Genomic DNA, 20619 nt, shown 5'->3' with positions numbered 1-20619 from the left:
GTATCTGACTTACAGTTGAAGGGCACAGCTACTTTACGCCAGGAAGTTTCCAGGACCTTGCAGGTACTCACCAGACACTTGTTAATTGACCACAGCGGCCAAGGAGAGCAAGCTGTACCGAGACCGCATTCTTTACAGTGTGTCAGAGGTGGAACAAGTATGTGTCCCACCCTTTTTTTTTTTTTTTTTGGTGGTACGCGGGCCTCTCACTGTTGTGGCCTCTCCCGTTGTGGAGCACAGGCTCCGGACGCGCAGGCTCAGCGGCCATGGCTCACGGGCCTAGCCGCTCCGCGGCATGTGGGACCTTCCCGGACCGGGGCACGAACCCGCGTCCCCTGCATCGGCAAGCGGACTCTCAACCACTGCGCCACCAGGGAAGCCCTGTCCCACCCTTTGAGGTCTTTCCTACTGTGAGAAGGCACCCCTCTTTGACTTGGGAAGTTGTTACACAGGTGTATGTAGTATATGAAAAAAATCCATCAAGGTGTATTCTTTAGATTTGTGAACTTTTCCGCATGTATACTATACCTAAAAAAGAAGAGAATGCACTCTTCTACGTGTGAAAGCAAAAAGGTCCGTGACGGCAGAGAAGTGGAAGCTGGTTTGTCTTGAACTGCTTCCAGTGGGTTCTGAAATGATGATTATGTTGTCCTTGGTCACATCTAACTTTACAAATCAGGAGCCCTTCTCTAAGAGAAGCGGTTCTAAGGCTGATAATGTAACGATTTTAATAAAAGATTGAGCCATGGATGGCTCTGCCAGCAATTTGAACAGGGGGCTGCATTGTCATCACCTCTATACTCGCAGGAGGTACTCAGCACTGAGGTTTGAGTGAATTAGGATGGGAGTTCTCCACGGGGTCCACTCTCCCCTGAGCACAGTTCTGCTGGGCAGAGACAATGCATGACCTGGGTCGGTTTTGATGTATGTCAGCCACCTGGCGAGACCGATGAAAATACACATGCCCAGGCCCTGCCTCAGAAACACTGGATCTGCATCTCCTGGGGTGGCCCGGGCGTCTGTGTAGGTGACATGCTGCCCGGATGATTCTGATGCTTTCCCGGATGAGCCACCACTGGGGCACAGACAAGCAGCCCCTCTCTCAAAGCACCTCAGCTGACAGCAGCTGGGAGCAAAATCTCCTTCGAAGAGGGAATATCAGGGAAGGAGGTGGAAGAAAGCTTTCTCACTAAGTTCTAGGGGGAGAACTAACTGGCCACAGAGGCCATGAACCCAATGAAGTAATGTGGGATTTTAAAACATCTTCTAGGTCTGACAGCAAGTCTCCTGTCGCCAATGTGGTCTTCACTAGGGTGTCCACTTTCCCTCGGTTTGCTTCTCAGAACAGTGGTGGGAAGATGGTAAGTAGGTGCCATTTTTGTTGCCTGCGCTGGTCCCTTTCAGCTCCTGTAACGTGCCATAGGTGTGGGGAGGACAGCCACAGAATCACAAAGGCCCATCCAGCCCGAGGGCTAGGTTACATCAGAGGCCACACTTTTATAGTCTCCAATTTCCAGACATCAACAAATCTTTAATACGGAGCAAAGTAAAACAGTGAAGGTTTTGAACTACAGACAGAAAAACAAGAAACTTTCGAACCGAAGAACATAGGTCTTCTTTACCTGTTTAAATTAAAGAGAAGTGCATGTGCCTGGACACCAGGGAATTTAGGTCGACAAATGGAGGAAAAAAGACCAGGGTCCTCCCAGCATCTCAAATTCTCTAGTAGTCTAGGAATATGAATACCAAAGGCCTTTGGGCTTGTGGGGAGTCTGGAGCTCTCCCAGTGCCCATGCTGATAATCTGGGTTTCCTCCCAGGCTTCTGCCCAAACACATTCCTCGGGAAATACCTGGATGGCTCTGGGGACTGTTGAGTCACTGAATAAGGGTGCAGCCCTCTGCCTCTCCCATAGCCGGCAGACACTCCCGTTACTTGCTGCCTCTGAGGGCAGCCTTCTCTGCCTGCTGCTGGGGTGAGGATGGCACCAGAGCATCTGCCCAGCTGCCGGGAGCTGTGGCCTCCATCTCAGCCTGCCTGCCTCGGGCGCCCCAGGTCAGGAGCTGGGAGATGGGAACACCGCAGTAAAAGATGGGAGATGATCCTTCCACTCTGCTTTCAGTGGGGAATCAAGCCAAGGATCTAATCAAGATGTTAACCTTCATTAGACCTTGTGCAATTTTAAATATCCGATTCCTAGATGCTCCATCGTGCTCTCCACTAGGCATGATTTGCTATGATCCCCCAAAGCCATTCTTTCCAAGGTATCGTTATTGACTTGCACTGTGGACCCAGCAGGAGCTTAGGTGGATATTTTTCACACAGAGCCTCTTGTTGCAATAATACAGATGGAACTGTCCCATCCGCATGTGTGATCTGTGTGAAGGGGTCCTCGGCCAGGACAAGTACCACAGAAGTCATGTTCTTGGATGGGGGAGGGGAGGGCAGGACCCTCCTCCGCCTTCTTGCAAGCTTGGCTCTTTTGCTAGGAATGGGGGAATTAACGGTAAAAATGAGATCAATAAGTGATCTTTTATTTAAAAACGGAGCAAAACAAAAACAAACCTTTCCTCCTAAAGGTCCTACGCAGATACAAAGTGTGTTAGGGAAACCGCCCCCAGCAGTATACGTCCCTGCCCTGCCCACCAACCCCTATTCTGTGGCCCATTCTCTTTCCTCCTACCAAGAATGCCTCCCTGCCCCCAGTTTCTACCTCTCTAGAGTCAGCTTGTCCTTCAGTTCCCAGTTTAAGTCCCAACTTCTCTGAGAAGTTTTTCAGCCCCACTCCACACAGATTTCTCATTTCACTCTTGTTTGGCCAACACATCGGTACGATCCTTCATCAGGATCCATGTATCCAGTATCTAAAGTGTCCTTCCTGGGGTGCATCAGAATAGCAATAAGACAGGATAGCATTCAGAGAAAACCTTGGGGGCAGGAAATCAGCAAGTTCAACCCTGACCCAGAAGACCTCTCTGGATCCTAAGCATTTACAATCTCATGAATTCAGCTCTTGACAAGATTCACAGTGAGAAGCACATATTTGAGAAGCTGGAAAAGAAAAAGCCTTTGCAGGGGATCCTGGCCCATTGCCATGTGAGACAGGTGGGGAGGGATTATACAGGGGCAAGAACCTGGGTATCCTATTCTGGCTCAGGAAACGGGGCATGTTTGGAGGGTGAGTGTGAATGTCCAGGCATCTGAAAGGTGTAAGAATTGGGGGAACTCAGTACGGGGATAGTAGGTGGAAGGAAGCTAGTCCTACAAATCCACGGTGGGTAGGATGATGCAGGGATGCTCCCAGAGATGGTATCCGGCCAATGAGATGAACCAGTGTGGGAAAAGGCAGGATGGATTATAGATTGGCTGAAGACCTGGGTTGTAACTCTTTGTTAGCCAGCAGTGTGACTTTTTATGAGCCAAGAAACCTGAAATCTTAATTTCTTTATCTGGATAAAGGAGGTGAAAAAGTCCTTAACTAGATTATAGTTTAAACGTTCCACCCCTGGAAGGTCATTGTCACAATTCTGTGACTATCCGGAACAAGGGCAAGTAGCACAAGCTGCTCATTTTCCAACAGAAGTGGAGGAAGGAGCGTACAACAGCATGGGAAGCTGCATGGGAAGGAATTCTGGGGACTGCAGCTCCGTAAACAAATGTTTACTGGGCAATTTGTGCAAAGCCCATTCATTCTGAGGGAAACTGAGGCCAAAAATAATATTAGGCATTTCAGAATGGCCATAACTCTGATATCTTTTCCTTTCTAAAAACTTTTTACTGTGCTCAATTCTGTTCATTAGATCAGCCTGCTAAGCATAACCTTCAGTCGCACAGTTAGAAGACAGCTTCACTGATGCATTCTTCTAAAAAGGCATTTTGTGAAGGTTCATACTATCATGCCATAATTTTTATCACCTCTCATGTATAAAGCAAAGTATACTTTCACTACCAAAGACTTTCCAATTAAAACACCACTTAGTACCCATTTAGAGCTGACTTTTTTTTTTTTTTTTTTTTGGTACGCGGGCCTCTCACTGCTGTGGCCTCTCCCGTTGCGGAGCACAGGCTCCCGACGCGCAGGCTCAGCGGCCATGGCTCACGGGCCCAGCCGCTCCATGGCATGTGGGATCTTCCCGGACCGGGGCGCAAACCCGTGTCCCCTACATCGGCAGGCGGACTCTCAACCACTGCACCACCAGGGAAGCCCAAGAGCTGACATTTTAAAAAACTCCCTAGGCTGAACTTTCAAAAACTATGACTTCACCTTCTCCAAGGTTCAGAGTAACTTTCAATCATTTTTAAGCATCAGTCTGAAAAACATATGAGTGTGATCCAGTCTCATTAGCAAACCCTAAGCAAACGCATACAAGATACTGGATAATGTTTTGCAACCCACCAGCAGCTTCCTTTTGTTCCCTATGCTTATCAGATCATGTTAAAAAAAACATCCAGGGGCTTCCCTGGTGGCGCAGTGGTTGAGAGTCCGCCTGCCGATGCAGGGGACACGGGTTCGTGCCCCGGTCCGGGAAGATCCCACATGCCGCAGAGCGGCTGGGCCCGTGAGCCATGGCCGCTGAGCCTGCGCGACCGGAGCCTGTGCTCCACAACGGGAGAGGCCACAACAGTGAGAGGCCCGCGTACCGCAAAAAAAAAAAAAAAAAAAAAAAAAAAATCCAAAATCAGTCTCAGAAATATGTAGGGTGTCAAGATGACATGTACAAACGCTCCTATTAAAGTCTGGACCCAGACCTAAATGTTCACCCGTTTGGATCCAGGGGCTTGAATCAATTGCATGTACATAAACACCCACAAGGACAAGTGCACCTTTATGGAGCAGCCAGCCGGCCGGCGAGATGAGAAGGTCAGTCCTGCCCCCTGCCCCTCCACAGCGTTGAGTCGACTCTCACCCTCGGAGGGAGATGGGCACCCAGGCACACGACGTCCCCACTCCCGGAACACGTGGGCCGCCGGAAGGCTTGACAGCGGTGGCAGCGGTCACGGTCCTCGTGTGCCAACCAGAGTGGGGACCGTGTCTCCACCCGGGCCAGACAGACCCAGCACCTCGGCACAGGCGCAGGGACCAATCACAGTGTTGTCCCCGGGCTCACAGCCAATGGGGTCGCGCGGTGGCCAGCCAATGAGGGTGCAGGCAGTGGAAGAAAGTGTAACATTTTGTCTGAAGGCGCCACAAGAAGGCGGGGAGAGGGGGAGGGGCAGGGCTGAACTTCTCACCTTTGCCTGATGGCTCCTTTCCAAGCGGAGGCCCAGGGGGCAGGGAGGGGATACCTGTGTCACCTCAGGTGCCCCAAACGGCTTGTATGTGCCCACAGAGAACTGAACGGATGTCCTCCGACTGGGTCTGCTCACCTGACCTGGAGCCCCAGTATCTTCATCCCTCAGGCGGGGCTCTGACACCCGCCTTACGGGGTTATCCTGAGACTTAGAAATGAGGAGGTCAATAAAGAGTCTAGAGCAGAGGCTCTCTCAGGGGAAAAGATGAGAGCGTGCTGGGTGAGGAAATAGACGCAGAAAAGGGGGAACCCGGGAATGATGTTATAAACTAGGGAAGAAATGGGGGCGGGGCTTAAGGGGCGCTGGCAGAAGAGGCCTTTAAAAGGTGGGCTCAAAATAGCAAGAAGAAAAGAGAAAAGGTGCTGACTCTTTGAGACAAGAGGAAACAGATATTCTTCCAGCTTAGGGGAAAAATTTCATTTTCCCCCAAATATAGATAGATTCATGTGTCTAGGTTTCTTTTTTTTTTTTTTTAGCATCTTTATTGGAGTATAATTGCTTTACAATGGTGTGTTAGTTTCTGCTTTAAAACAAAGTGAATCAGTTATACATGTGTTCCCGTATCTCCTCCCTCTTAGGCTTCTTTTTGCTCGAATTCTTGCACCCCTGAATGTTTCAGGATGTGGTGTTCCCATGCCTTCAGTTTTACCCTAGGAAGCAGCAGCCAGGCCAGGTGCCCCTTGCTGCTCTCTGACCTGGGGCAAGCTGCTTCACCCCGGGGCAAGGGTGAACCTGAGGTCACACAGCCTCGCTGAAGCAACCTGGGCCTGGTGGCGCTCAGATTGGGGTTCTGACCCAGGATGCACCTCAATAGTGGCCGTGAGGATCACAGATGAGTTCTACCTGAAGCAGGCAAATAGGGCACCTGGCATGCGGCGGACACTCCTGAAATTCAGCTTCGGGTTTTGGTGGAACATTAAATTAAACGTTGTGTTATGTAGAAAGAAACTGCCACATGGAAAGCACCCAGTAGGAGCAAATTCTCCTTCTCCTTTTCAAGGTGAATGTAAAATGTTCATTTTAAAATCAAATTCTGCCTATGTTGAGGTCCTATCCCCGCTGGCTGTCCATGACCCAGGGTCACGGAGGGTCCCTGAGGAACGGCTTTTCTCCCCTCCCCCACTCCCTGGTTTCTCTTCCCTGGGAGCAGAGGGCATTCAGGAGTCTGTGTACCTCTGTCTTGCAGAGCCTTACGTTTGCGCCGAGAGGGCACACGGAGGTCCAGGAACCAACCTGCCTAGCCTTCACCTAGTCACCCCCTCCTCCCATCAACCACCACCCCACACTCATCTGCCTCGCTGGGTGAGGCCCACTGGGGAGCAGATCTGCACCCAGAAGAAATGCAGTCCTGGGGTGGGATGTTGCTAAGAGGGTTCCTTACCTGCCGCAGCCTGATTTCTTTATGGAGAATGAAGATCTCTAGTCCACTTCAGTCAACCTTCTCCGCAGCTGTGAGGCAGGAGGCTCTGCTCATGAAGCCTGGGACCTCCGGGTGGCCTCTCACCAGCTTTGGATACAATCAGAGTTCTCCACGGCAACAGCCAGGCACACCCCATCACCTTCTGACCCTGACCCCTCCCTCCCAGGACCAGAGACCCTGCCCTGTACACGCCTCCTCATGGTAACATAGATCCTGCCCCCAGTGCCAGACCCCTAGGTAGCATAGGTTCCGCCCTGAAATACCCCTGCCCTCCACCAGCCTGAGAGCACTTCCTCCCCTCAGATCCAGCTCCATACCTGTCCCAACGGGGAGCTAACATTCTTGCATTAATGCCAACCCAGTATGGCCACCTGTGTTCTGGGTCCTCGGCCTTAACTTTCTGGTTGGAGAAACAGCCTTTTTCACTTGTTCTCCATTGTTGGGGATGATGTATTTAAGATCATTTAAAAATAAAAATGGAGGAACTGTGGTTCAGGCGTATCCAATGGAGCCAGGTGGCCATTGTGGATGTGGTTTCAGACACATTCTTGCATCAACTCCTGAATTTTCTGAACTGTCTCAAACTCAAGGACATCATCAGCTGTTTTCAAAACAATATCTGCTAGCAGCTGCCAGTTGCAACCTTATGGTCTCAGGGTCTCCCCTTGTAACTATGCAACCATTTTGGGCTCCAACCAATCCGTGCTTAACAAGCACCCTTACTTCGTGCCAGCTCCAGTCCTAATTCTTGGCAAACAACTTATGTAATTTTATGGGTTTTGCATATATAAGCCTCCTTCCTCTTGTGGTCTGGTGGAACACAATTCAAGTGCTCTTTGAATCTGTGTCTCCTGGGCTACAGTCCTCATTTTGGCTCACGTGAAACTCTCCTCTATCCCTTATTATAAATTGTTTATTGATTATTTACATCAACATTATTTTCCGTCCATTTCATGTGATGAAGGACAGGGGGTCTCAGACTCTATCTCCTCCAAACAAAATAAGAGTGATGGATCGTGTATTGAGCACCTACTATGTTCCTAATCCTTGTGGATGACCTTGTGAAGAGTCTTCTCTTGCTCACTTTATAGATGGGGAAGCCAGCTCAGAGAAGGGCAGGGACCTGCCTAAGGTTTAAACACCTTAAGTTCTCTCTGGTCTTCTGCTCACCACGCCTCCTTGGGTGGCATTTAGTGAAAGGAATATTAACTATCTTTGACCAGAGAGAAATTTGCACGATTTTGTAAGTTTCAGAGCAAAAGACCCTCAGCTGTGAACTGAGGTCTGTGGACAGTAGCTTATAGGGAAGGATGAGGAAGGCAGAGATCCATGGAGAGGTACATTCTCTGACTCCAGTTATGAGCTCCCAGCACTTCTGCTAAGAGGAACCTTGGATGCAATCTCAGATGGGCTTTTGCCCTCCATTTCCTTTGCACAAGGCCAGATTCTGGCTTCCAGGAGAGGCTGGGAATATAGTAGGCTCCTTTATGGGGAGCAGGTATTGCTGGGTCAGCATGGCTGGGCACTTTCTGCTGTAGAAGAGCAGATATATGACTACCAAGACATGTCCCAGGGTGAGAGTACCCATCCTCCCCTGACCTCCAGAGTAAAACTCCCAAAGGCTCAGGGCCTGTCATCATGACTCAGCACCAAGGGACCTCCTTCTGGGGTTTCTGTTTTAAGGGTTTAATGTATATGAAAGCATTTTGAAATGTAGAAAGAGCTATACAAATACTGATATAGAAAGTTGAGGCTTGAAACTATAAAATTCCTAGAAGAAGACACATGGGAAAATCTTCATAACGTTGGTTTTGGCAATGATTTCATGGATATGACACTGAAAGAACAGGTAACGAAAGCCAAAATAGACATCAAACTAAAAGCCTTCTGCACAGCAAAGGAAACACTCAACAGGGTAAAAATGCACCCCAGAGAATGGGAGAAAGTATCTGCAAATCTTATGTCTCATAAGGGGTAATATCCAAAATATGTAAGGAACTCCTATTACCCAACAGCAAAAAAACAAATAACCTTTTTAATAAATGGGCAAAGGACTTGAACTGAGGTTTTTGAAAAGAAGACATACAAATGGCCAACAGCTATATGAAAAGGTGCTCAGCACCACTAATCATCAGGGAAATGCAAACCAAAACCACAATGAGATATCACATCATACCTGTTAGAATGGCCATTATCAAACAAACAAAGTCTGGCAAGGATGTAGAGAAATTGGAACACTGTGCACTGTTTCTGGGGATGTAAAATGGTGCAACTATTAGGGAAAACAATATGGAGGTTTCTAAAACAATTAAAAATAGAACTAACATATGATCCAGCAATCCCACTTCTAGGTATTTATCTGAAAGAACTGAAAGCAGGACCTTAAAAAGATGTCTGCACGCATGTTCATTTCAGCATTATGCACAATAGCCAAGAGGTAGAAGCAACCTAAATGTCCATCGACAGATGAATGAAGAAAATGCGGTATATACATACAATGGAATATCACTCAGTCATAAAAAAGATGGCTAAACCTTGAGGACATTATGCTAAGTGAAACAAACCAGTCACAGAATGAGAAATACTGCATGATTCTACTTATATGAGGTATCTAGAGTAACCAACCTCATAGAAACAGAGAATAGAGTGGCGGTTGCCAGGGGCTGGGGGAGTTGCCAGAGGGAAATGGGAAATTGCTGTTTAATGGGTAGAGAGTTTCAGTCATGGATGAAAAATTTCTAGAAATCCCTGTACAACATTGTGCATATAGTTAATAATATGGTACTGTACACTTATGAATTTGTTGAGGGTAAATCTCATTTTATGTGTGTGTGTGTGTGTGTGTGTGTGTGTTTACCACAAATGAAAAAAAGAAGAGGCTAAGTGATTTACTCAGAATTCAAAAGCTAATCAATGTGGTCTCATTTTGGTTTTTTCCCATTATTATAGTATAACTCATGAAACTTTGTGGTCAAATATATTCTTTACTCATTCAATAATTTTTTTTTTTTTTTGGCCACACTGCATGGCATGCGGGATCTTAGTTCCCTGACCAGGGATCAAATCTGCACCCCCTGCAGTGGAAGCGTGGTGCCCTAACCACTGGACTGCCAGGGAATTCCCCATTAAAGAAATATTTATTGCATGTCCACTATGTGCCAAACATTGTTTTAGGTGCTGGAGATATGACCATGAACAAAACAGACATAAATGCTGATCCCTGTTGAATTTTAATTCTAGTGCTGGGAAGATTAAAAAAAAAAAAAGACAAACGTGTTTATAGTATATTAGAAGGTGATAAACTAAGCCCGCATCCCAGCTAGCCAAGTGACCCCTCCAGACCTTGCGCTAAGGTTTCACCAGACCTCACTGAAATGCCATGTCAAATGGAACATGCCATGGAAACCATGATGCTCACGTTTCACAAATTTGCTGGGGATAAAGTCTACTTTACAAAGGAGGACCTGAGGATACTCGTGGAAAAGGAGTTCCCTGGATTTTTGGAAAATCAAAATATTGAAGGACCTGGACCAGTAGTAAGATGGTTCAGTGGGCTTCCAGAGCTTCTTTTTGCTAAATTCTGAGCTCACTATTGCGTGCGATGACTATTTTGTGGTACACATGAAGCAGAAGGGAAAGAAGAAGGCAGCATGGAGCCATTACTCCCACCATGATTAGAGTTCTCCCACTGGGGCGCTTAAGGAATCTGTCCCATAGCTTCCCCCTGTATAAGGATTTCATGAGCAGATAGGGCCCCTTAGAGAATGTACAAATAAAATCCAACTCCCATTTGACAAGCAGAGAAAGCAGAGTCAGTTAAAGCCAGATAAGCTTTTTAAAAAAAATAAATTTATTTATTTATTTATGGCTGCATTGGGTCTTCGTTGCTGGGCGCACGCTTTCTCTAGTTGTGGCAAGCGGGGGTTACTCTTTATTGCTGTGCACGGGCTTCTCATTGCAGTGGCTTCTCTTGTTGCGGAGCACGGGCTGTAGGCGTGCAGGCTTCAGTAGTTGTGGCTTGCAGGCTCTAGGGCACAGGCTCAGTACTTGTGGCACATGGGCTTTGTTGCTCCGGGACATGTGAGATCTTCCTGGGCCAGGGATCGAACCCGTGTCCCCTGCATTGGCAGGCGGATTCTTAACCACTGTGCCACCAGGGAAGTCCCAGATAAGCTTTTGATTTTTATATTGGTCACATCCTCTTGCCCTCAATAAACAACTTCCTTTTTTTCGTTCCTAAAAAGATGGTGATATGATAAATGCTAAGAAGGAAAATAAAGCAGGGGAGGGAGATAGGGAGTACAGGGGGAGGCGGTCCACTTTAAATAGGTAGAGCGCATAGCAAATGCAAAACCCCTTGGGCAGGATTGTGTCAAGTGCAGAGCAAGGCATCCCTGTGGCTGGAGCAGAGAGAGAGAGTGAGTGAGGAGGAGGAGGATGAGAGATGAGGTTAGAGGAGCAAAGGACAGAGGGCAGGGCTTTCCTGGGACCTCTCTGGCTGCCGTATCAAGAAGAGGCAGTGAGGAAGTGATGGGGGAAGCCTGGAGGCGAGTTAAGCCCTTACAATAACACAGGTGAGAAAATATGAGAGCTGGTGGTGGACAAGGTTAGAAATCACTAGATACTGAAGACAAAGCCCACAGAATATCCTGATGGGTTGATGGTGGGAGGACACCACAGAAAGAGGGGAGTCAAAGGTGACTCCCTGGTTTTGAGCCTGGAGAGCTGGAAGGATTAAATGAAAGGATGAGGAAGACCATGGGTCAGGCAGGTTCAGTTCTTGTAAATCAAATCATTGGTCAACTCCTTTATTCACTTGCTACATAAAATGAATTTTAATTATACAAAGCACACACATTCCCCTTGTAAAAATGAAAACATTTGAGCCCACCTTGGTCTTTTCTCCACCTTTATAGATTTAACTACTGTTATTTGTTTGGTATGAATGCTCCCAGATCCTTTGCTAGATGTTTACGTACCTACAGATATTCCCTCGGAAAATATAGTTTTGTGAGTTCTGGAAGGAAAGAACTTTACATAAATACATCACTCTGCAACTTGCTGTTTTCATCCAGTAATATGAGTTGGAAATGAGTTCATATTTGTACATAGAGATCTACCTCATTTGTTTTCATGGCTGCATAATATTCCTTATGTTAGACAACTTTAAAGGAATGGTGAATTCATTTGAAAGTGGAGAAAACTTTTGCAAGGTGTATTAGTCAGGGTTCTTCAGAGAATCAGAATATATTTATACAGGGGTGGAGAGGGGTGTGGGGGACAGGCAGGGGAAGCTGCCCTAGTTATTGCAGAATGTAGAAACAGGATTGCAGAGAGCAAGGAGTTGTTTTTAGGAAAAGTGGCAACAGAGATGGGATTCCCCCATGCTGTCCTCAACTCAATGTTTGCAAAGGCATATTTCTTATCAACCTAGGAGACGTGAATTGTTCCAGCAGTGAAAGTGAATGATTTTATAGACTCATAAATTCATGGATTCCTGCTGCTGGCAGTCTCATGCCATTATTGGCAGTTTACTGCCCTGTGCAAATGGGGACTTTGCTGCCACGTGGGGTGGAAGGCGGAGGGCTGGAGGCAGGCAGGTTCTCACTCTAATCTGAGCTGCTCCTCAAGAGATATGATCTTGGGACTTCCCTGTTGGCACAGTAGTTAAAAATCCACCTGCCAATGCAGGGGACGCGGGTTCGAGCCCTGGTCTAGGAAGATCCCACATGCTGTGGAGCCACTAAGCCTGTGCGCCACAACTACTGAGCCTGTGCTCCAGAGCTCCCGAGCCACAACTACTGAGCCCACGTGCCACAACTGCTGAAGCCCGCGCACCTAGAGCCTGTGCTCTGCAACAAGAGAAGCCACCGCAATGAGAAACCTGTGCACCGCAACAAAGAGTAGCCCCTGCTCTCAGCAGCTAGAGAAAACCCGCGTTCAGCACCGAAGACCCAACACAGCCAAAAATAAATAAAAATAAAAATAAAAAATTTATTTTAAAAAAAAGGAGAGATGTGGTCTGGGAGAAGGTGGATCACTTTCAATCCTTGGGATAATCTTAGAGATAATCTCTAAACAGACAGACCAAGGTTCGCAGCAGGTGCCTTATACCAGCATGAGGCCCATGGACTGTAAGAGCTGGAAGGACCCCAGGGTTCTTCTTAACCCAAGGTCTTTATGTTGCAGCTGAGGAAGCTGGACAACTTGATCATCAGAGTTCAGGTGTAAGGTCCTATCTTTTGTTCTGAAAACTGAATTGTATAAGCATAGAATTGGGAATTCCTAGTTTAGCATCAATTTATATTTAAAAGTTTTGGGTGGATCGTTGATAAAAGCTTTGTGTGAGTCGGCACTAAGATATGGTTATGAAAAATGAATATACTATATTTAAAGATAGTCATTATATTTATAAAATAAAATTAATACATGTTCATGGTAGGGGAATTTGAAAAATATTAAAAAGTATATAGACAAAGTCAGAAATCACCCATAAAATCCAACATCTCTACTATCTAAAGCCAATAATTGTAAATATTTTGTGTGTACGTATAGGTCAAAAATATTATATAAGGCAATCATGTTGCATCTACAATTTTGTATTGCACTTAAAATTAAACTTTTTATTTTGGAGTAATTGTAGATTCACATGCAGTTGTAAGAAATAATACAGAGATCCCACGTACACTCTACCAAGTTTTCCCCAATGGTAACATCTTGGAAAAACTATAGTGCAATATCACAACCAGCACATTGACATTTATAACCCACTGATGTTATTCAGATGTCCCTCTTTTACTTATACACATTTGTGAGTGTGTGTGTGTTTAGTTCTCTACAGTTTTATCACATGTGTAGTTTCATGTATCCACAACCACAGTGAAACCCAGAATAGTTCCAGTACCACAAGGAGTTCTCATTTTGCCCTTTTATAATCACACCCCTTTACTCTCATACCCACTCACTCATTCCTGACCCCTGGCAACCACTAATCTGTTCTCCATGTCTAAATTTTGTCTTTTCAAAGATGTTATATAAATGAATCATAACTGTCTTTTGAGATATATATATCTTTATATATTTATATTTTTATATATATTTATATATAGATATATATTTATATATAGATATATTTATATCTTTATCTATCTATCTATCTATATAAAACCTTTTAGAATTGTTTTTTTCCACTCAGCATAATTTCCTTGAGATCTGTCCAGTTGTGTATCACTAATTCACTTCTCTTTATTGCTGAGTACTATTCTGTGGTATGGATGTACCAATTTGTTTAACTAGAGGAGGTGAGGTAGGTCAGCCATGTTGCCTGTTGTCCCTGTTTATTTTAGCCTCTACCAAAAAGAGTTGAAGGACATCTGGGTTGTTTCCAGTTTTTGGCGATTAGATAAAGCCTCTATGAGTACTCATGTACAAGTTTTTATGTAAAGATATGTTTTCATTTCTCTGGGACAGATGTCCAAGAGCGTGATGACTGGGTCACGTACTAATTGTGTGTTTAATTTATAAGAAACTGCCTAAAATTTTTTTTGAAGTGTGAATCACATTTTTTTTTTTTCTTTTGGCCATGCCATGCAGCTTGCAGGATCTTAGTTCTCAGACCAGGGACTGAATCCGTGCCCCCTGCAGTGAAACCGCAGAGTCCTAACCACTGGACTACCAGGGAAGTCCCTGAATCACACATTTTTAACATGTAGTGTGAATATTTCTCTAAGTAATAAAGTAGGCTTTGCAAAAAAGATTTTAAATGACAACATTATATTGCATGGGATGGGTATAGCATAATTTATTTAAGCTTCTCCCTAAGATTGAACATTTTGGTTGTTTCAGATTTCTCTTTCCCTGTAGAAATCATGATTAGACGCCTGCATGTGCAGTTGGTGTGAAGAACAGGCCGGCTGGAACTGTTCTTGCCGTGCCCAGTGATGAGAAGGTTCTGAAAGATTGACTTGTGCTAACTTCACTGCACAGGGGCCTGAGGGAGACATCAGAATGCCACCCTTTATGTCGTTAAAAAAACCATCGCACACACAGGGAGTGTGCATGGTAGCACTGGCTTAAACGACATCCCCTTTGGCCTGTGTTGGAAGGTTAACATAATTGTAAACTCCTTTTTAGTTTACCAGGAGAAAGACACCAGAATACCACAACTCTTCCTGTGGTCAAGTGCCAGGGTGATCAGATGGTCCCCTGGTGAGCTTGGAACCAGGAAAAGGGTGGACTACCTCTAATGGCCCCATTTTCGTGGTCTGGTGCCTCCTCATCTTGGGAACGGTCTTGGCATAGAACAGAACTCAGGGCATCTGCTGGCCGAGATGTACACGAGGGCTTCAGTGGGCTCTGCCCATGGTCACTCTCTTGATTGCTGCATGTCTGTGTGCAAAACCTCTTCTGATGGACACAGTATTTATTTTGTGAATTGATGCCCTCAATCAAGTCCTGTGAGCCAGTAGCTTTTCTCTCTCCTTCCATGGACTTTGTCTTTGGTTTTTGATCCATTTTGGGTGGATTCTGCCGTTCAGCACTCAGTGGGAAATGCAGTTTCCTCATTCCTAAGTTCTTGGAGGATACCTCACTGTAGCCTCTGGGTACTTACAGCTTCTACTATTGTAAATAACTTTCATTATTACAAATAACTTGCACTCTTACAAACAACCCATTCTACATGCATCTTGTCTTTTTAAAATTATTTCTTTAAGGGAAATTTTAGAAGCATAGTCATTGAGTTAAAGAGTATGAACATTTTTTTTGTTGGTGGCGGTGATCATTTATAATGCCATCCCTAGAAAAGTATAATAGCTCATTCTGGAGCTTTGTGAGAATGCCCACTTCATTTTATGTTTATCAATACTGGCCAGTAGATGTTTTAATGCAAATTTGGTAAGTGAAAAGGGCATCCGTTTTAATTTGTATGTCATTAATTGTCATCGATTTTCAATGGGCTGAGAGCTAGCGTGTAAACAGCCTGCCCCCTAAGGCAAGGCCAAAGGTTATCAGCAGGGCTGGGCCACTTCCAGTTTTCAGAAGTGCTCAGAACTTTGTATGGCACTGACCACAGTAAGAAAAGATTTCTCTGCTGAAGGCAATGGCGATGGGAGCTCCGTACTGAGCGTGTAACTTGGAGTCCCAGGCAGTACAGTCAAGTGGGCTTCATTCATTCATTAATTCAACAAACAGCTCTCGAGTACCTCCTTTCAAGGGACTATGCTAGGAATTGGAGGATCAGCCAGACACACTCTCTGCTCTCAGGAGTTTATAATCAAGGAGATGAGACAGACAGATAGTTACAAAGCAATGTGATAAGCACAAACAGGGTGCTAAGCCATAGGAACAGAGAGAGGGAAACACCAAGTGCAACCTGAGGGGTGAAGGCCAGGGATGACTAGGGGAGTCTTTTTTTTTTTTTTTTTTTTACTTTTCTTGAACATTTTATTTCCATTCAGAGCTTAGCAATTACTTCAGCTTCACATTATTCTGTCATAAATGATAACCAAATGGCCTAAGTAGCTAAAATCATAAAACTATTATAAGCTAAGTCAATGGTATATATATATAAAGTTAATATAAAATGACAACTATATGGGTACACATTTGTTTTGAACCTTACTAGAAATATGCCAAAATAACAAGTTTTATTAAAGAATGAGGTCCTTGGGCAGAGGCGGAAGAAGAGTCACATCATCAAAAATTATTAGGAAAACTGTAGGTAAAAAGACATCAGCCTACAATTTTAACCAAATAGAGGAGGAAAGGAGAGTACATCCTCAGGGGCGATGACAGTTCAGGAAAATACATTTACCGTCCATCACAAACTTTCTCACCATCTCAAGAGCTCAGCACAAGGCTTTCCAGGCATTGTTATTTTCCCACTAAGTTTCTTTGTGTGGAACATAAACCTACATTTATGGTAACAACAGGATATCATACTGCTATTTAACCTGAGAGCAAAAAACAGGAAAAAACTTATTAGGGCCAGACTGACCTCGGACCATCTCAATACCCCTGAAAATAGGGGCAAAAAAATGAATCATGAAGAAACAGTATTCAGAGAGCACTGTATTATCTAATGTGACTTATAAAACAAGTAAAATCCAGTCATCTTTGATGGAAAAAGCCATAGTATTATGTGAAATTTAGGAATGTTTTGATGCTGATTTTTTACTGGAGTGGTACTCCAAGCCGTTAAGTTGGAACAAATTCCAAACTCACAGTTACTCGCATCACCTCAGTTTAATCATCCACAGCATCATATAACACAGCAGCTTTGTTCAGGCTCCCTCTGGATAAAATCTTCAGTTTTCCCATGGTTTTACCTAGAAATCCAGTTGTAGAATCAAACTGTGAATCCATTTCAGCTAATAATTTATTTTGATGTTTAACTTCATGGCCTATTTCAATGGAAAGAGATTTTATAGCAGTTACTTTGTTTCTCAGACTTTCCGTGAGTCTCTCATTTTCTTCTTCACAGGCACTATACCCACTATTAGGGTAGCCATAGTTCCCATAGTTGCCAGGAGGTACTCCTTCACCCAGGCCTGCACGCCTCATCCTGCCAGAGGAGCGGGGGAAAAGGCGGGTGGAGGGGTGGTAGAAGAGGCCAGGGGCCACCCGGACCGCGGCCTCAGTACCAGGGCCTGGCCAAACACCAACTTCTTCCCCTAAAGCGCCACGACAACAATGTAGTCTCTAGGTTGAGTCTTAAAGGATAGGAGTTCAAGGGCACAATCACAGGCAGAGTCAGGCAAAGGATTGGGTGAAAAGAAATCTCAGAAATTGTAGGTTAAACAAAGGGCAGCCCAGAACATCCAGATTAGAAATAAGGGCAAGAGGTGAAATTCTAAGGTGCCCCAGAACCTTAGAGAGCTCCAGGTGCCCTTATGCCTCTGATCTGTTATCTGTGGTACCCAGGGTTAAATTGATTGATCCCTGCCCCAGGCAGAATGCTCCAGCCATTAAAGAGACCCTGCATGGTGAGTCTGAGCTCCAATACTCTTCAGAAGTGGGGTGTATTCGTCCTCATTCAGCCACGTGGCTTGTCTCACAAGTTGACTGATTCAGTGATGCTGCTGTGAGCACTGGTGGACTTGGAATCAGAAACGTCAACTTGAGACCTTGAATAAATCATTTAGTCTCCCTGAATCTCAGTTTTTTTTTTACTTCTAAGATGAGGAGAAAAAGACTTCACAGGGCTGCAAGAGGTTCAAATAAAATAAGGTATGTAAAAGTGTTTTGCAGCTACAAATATTATGGTTATTACTATTACTATTAAGCTTAAAATAGTCATTTATTCATGGAAGCTCTGTTAATTGGCAGCTGATCCCTTCTATCCTCCTCTCAGACTTATGTGTTCCTAAGAATCCCCTGGAACTTGGTCCAGCTGCAGATTCCCAGGCACCATCCCAAGCAATTCTGATTGAGTGGGTCTGGGTTGGTCCCGTGAGTTTGTAATTTAACAAGACCTTGAAGTAATTATGATGCAGGTGGTGACACAATCACACGCTGGAGAAACAGGAACTGAGTTCTACTGGGTTGGCCAAAAAGTTCGTTCAGTTAATGAATACGTCGTTCGATAAAGTTCTTGGTGAAAGTGAAAAACGTGCCTTTTATTTTTACTTAAAACTGAATGAACTTGTTGGCCAGCCCAATACAGTCGAATGTAGCAGGACTAAAGCCTCCTTCACCCTTCTGAACTGACTCTCCAAAAATGCTTCTGAACGCAACTGGTACAATTAAGTTTGAGATGCCTGTAGGATACCCAAGTGGAAACGTCCCCAGGTATTTGGGTAGCAGCTCAGGAGAAAGGTCTGGGTTGGAGGTAAGATTTGGGAGTCATCAGTGTACAGGTAACAGCTGAAGCCTTCACGAGGGTGGGGTAGGATAGCCGTGCTTCAGGTCGCAGCACTGCTTACTGTTTATGGGTCCCCGTTTGTTTTAGCTTCTACCAAAAATGGATGTCCCATGGTCTCCTCTTCCGGAGTTCTCGGCCCACAAATGGCACGATCATCCACCCAGATGCCCAAGCCAGAAACCTGCCAATCACTTACTATCTCTTCTCCTCACTCACCTTAGCTAATTAATCACCAAGTTGAGCTGATTCCACGCCTCCGTAATTCTCAAATCCTACCCCTGCCCCTGCAATCTTCATCCCCACTGCCACCAGTCTAGTCTCATCTCTTGCTTGGAGTGCTACAGGCTCCTAGCTGACCCCCGTCTTCCTTCCAGCCCTGTTCCCATCCAATCCAGCCTCCACTCTGAAGCCAGAGTGTGTGTGCTTCAGTCATCCGGCTCCTCCAACCAGCCAGAGCTAGTCCTGAGGGCAGACACCCTGGTCTTGCATATAATTGTGTCCCTGACACCTAGCACAGTGCCTGGCATCTAGTAGGTGTTCATTAAATGTTTACCCCTCGTCCCATCCCCATGCTCCGTGTCCTCCCTTATCTCCCCACTGGAAGCCTCAAGGGCAAAGAGAGATTATTAGACTGGAAGAAAAGATAACTTGTGGTTCACCTTGTGGGCACCCGCATACTTTTCTTTGTATAATGGAATTGCTGTGGGCCCCAATAGCACCTGCTTAAACGAACATCAGTCTACCTGTTACTTTCATAGCAGGTGCCAGAGCATAAGCAGTAAAGGCTTAATCAGACATGCTGGAGCTAATGAGTGAGCTGGAGAATCTAGTGCCTTCTCCGGTTACATAAAGACAACTCAGTTAAATGTCTCCAAAAATTTTTAAAGAGAGAGTAAAATGGTAGGAAGGGAAGATGGGGGAAGAGGAATGCTTTGGACAGGAAACCGGTCAGAAGCCCACAGAGCCTACACACTGGAGTGACCCAAGAGTTTACATTCCCTCTAACTGGGCTGTCCTGCTTGAATGTGGTGGGTCCACACTGAATTTGTCCTCATTTATAATTCAGTAAATTTTTATTGAGCCTGTACTATAAGCCAGACACTGCTTTAGGCAATGGGGATATAGTAACAAACAATTCAGACAAAAATCTCCGTTCTCATGAAGCTTGTATTTTTGAGGGGGGAGGGGGACAGACAACAAGTAAGAAAAATATCTAGTTTGTTGGATGGTGATAAGTGCGATGGAGAAAGACAGAGCAAGGCAAGGGGGCTAGGAATTCTGGAGGTATAGAACTGCTATTTTGTACAGGATGATCAGACCTTTCTGAGAAGGTGACATTAGTGCAAACGTGTGCAGCCTCCTTTGTGTGTTTGCTCAAATGAGCTATCCATATGGGTATCTGGGAGAAGGCATGCCTGGTAGAGGAAAGACCTCCTACTAAGGCCCAGAGAAGCTGCATTTTGTTGATCAGAAAACCAGTCTTAGTTGGTTTTATAGGCTCTGGTCAGAAATTGCCATGGCAGTTGGAGGTGCAGGAGGTGGGAGCTGTGGCTTCAGCTTCAGGCGCCTTTAGGGGAATCTGATTCACAACTTTCCTGTAGGGGGAGGTTTGGGCATTGGCTGCTTGTCAGGATTTCCCAAGTTCACTTTTGAAGATCTGAGATCCCAGTCAAAATAGGATTTGCCTGGGTCCTCATCATCACAGAGGCGACTCTTCTTGCCTGCCCTGTGCGGCAAGACTGTTTGCCTGGGGTATGCTTACACCTTTGGAGTCAGGTAAAGCAGGCAGAGTGGAACAGGTCTCTACCTTGTCTTGCCACGGGTTTTGCTTTTTTTATCTTTTCAAGTTTCTCTAGTGCAGATCAGAACGCCTTTGGGGCTAAATTTCCATGCAGTAGGATTGGAGGATCTGAGCAGAGTGGCAGTAATGATTCTGAGTAGTATTTTGACAAATACACAAAGTCATACCATTAGAGGGAAGGAGAAGGGAACAAACCTTGCAATTTACTGATGGGCTATTCACTGTGCTAAGCGTTTTCCATACT

General features: G+C 45.3%; 2 pseudogenes across 2 annotated transcripts; one reads left to right on the top strand and one right to left on the bottom strand.

Moving 5' to 3' along the window:
- Positions 1 to 10085: 10085 nt before the first annotated feature.
- LOC307058406 (protein S100-A10-like) lies at positions 10086 to 10389 on the top strand (annotated as a pseudogene). The gene has a single exon. The product of its transcript is annotated as a protein S100-A10-like (transcript).
- Positions 10390 to 16946: 6557 nt separating this feature from the next.
- LOC307058404 (BET1 homolog) lies at positions 16947 to 17274 on the bottom strand (annotated as a pseudogene). Its single transcript has one exon. The product of its transcript is annotated as a BET1 homolog (transcript).
- Positions 17275 to 20619: the final 3345 nt, after the last annotated feature.

The sequence above is a fragment of the Hyperoodon ampullatus genome (genome assembly GCF_949752795.1).
Source record: "Hyperoodon ampullatus genome assembly, chromosome: 9".
NCBI lineage: Eukaryota > Metazoa > Chordata > Mammalia > Artiodactyla > Ziphiidae > Hyperoodon > Hyperoodon ampullatus.
Note: the sequence above shows the minus strand (reverse complement) of the source record. Positions and strands in the feature narration are given on the sequence as shown.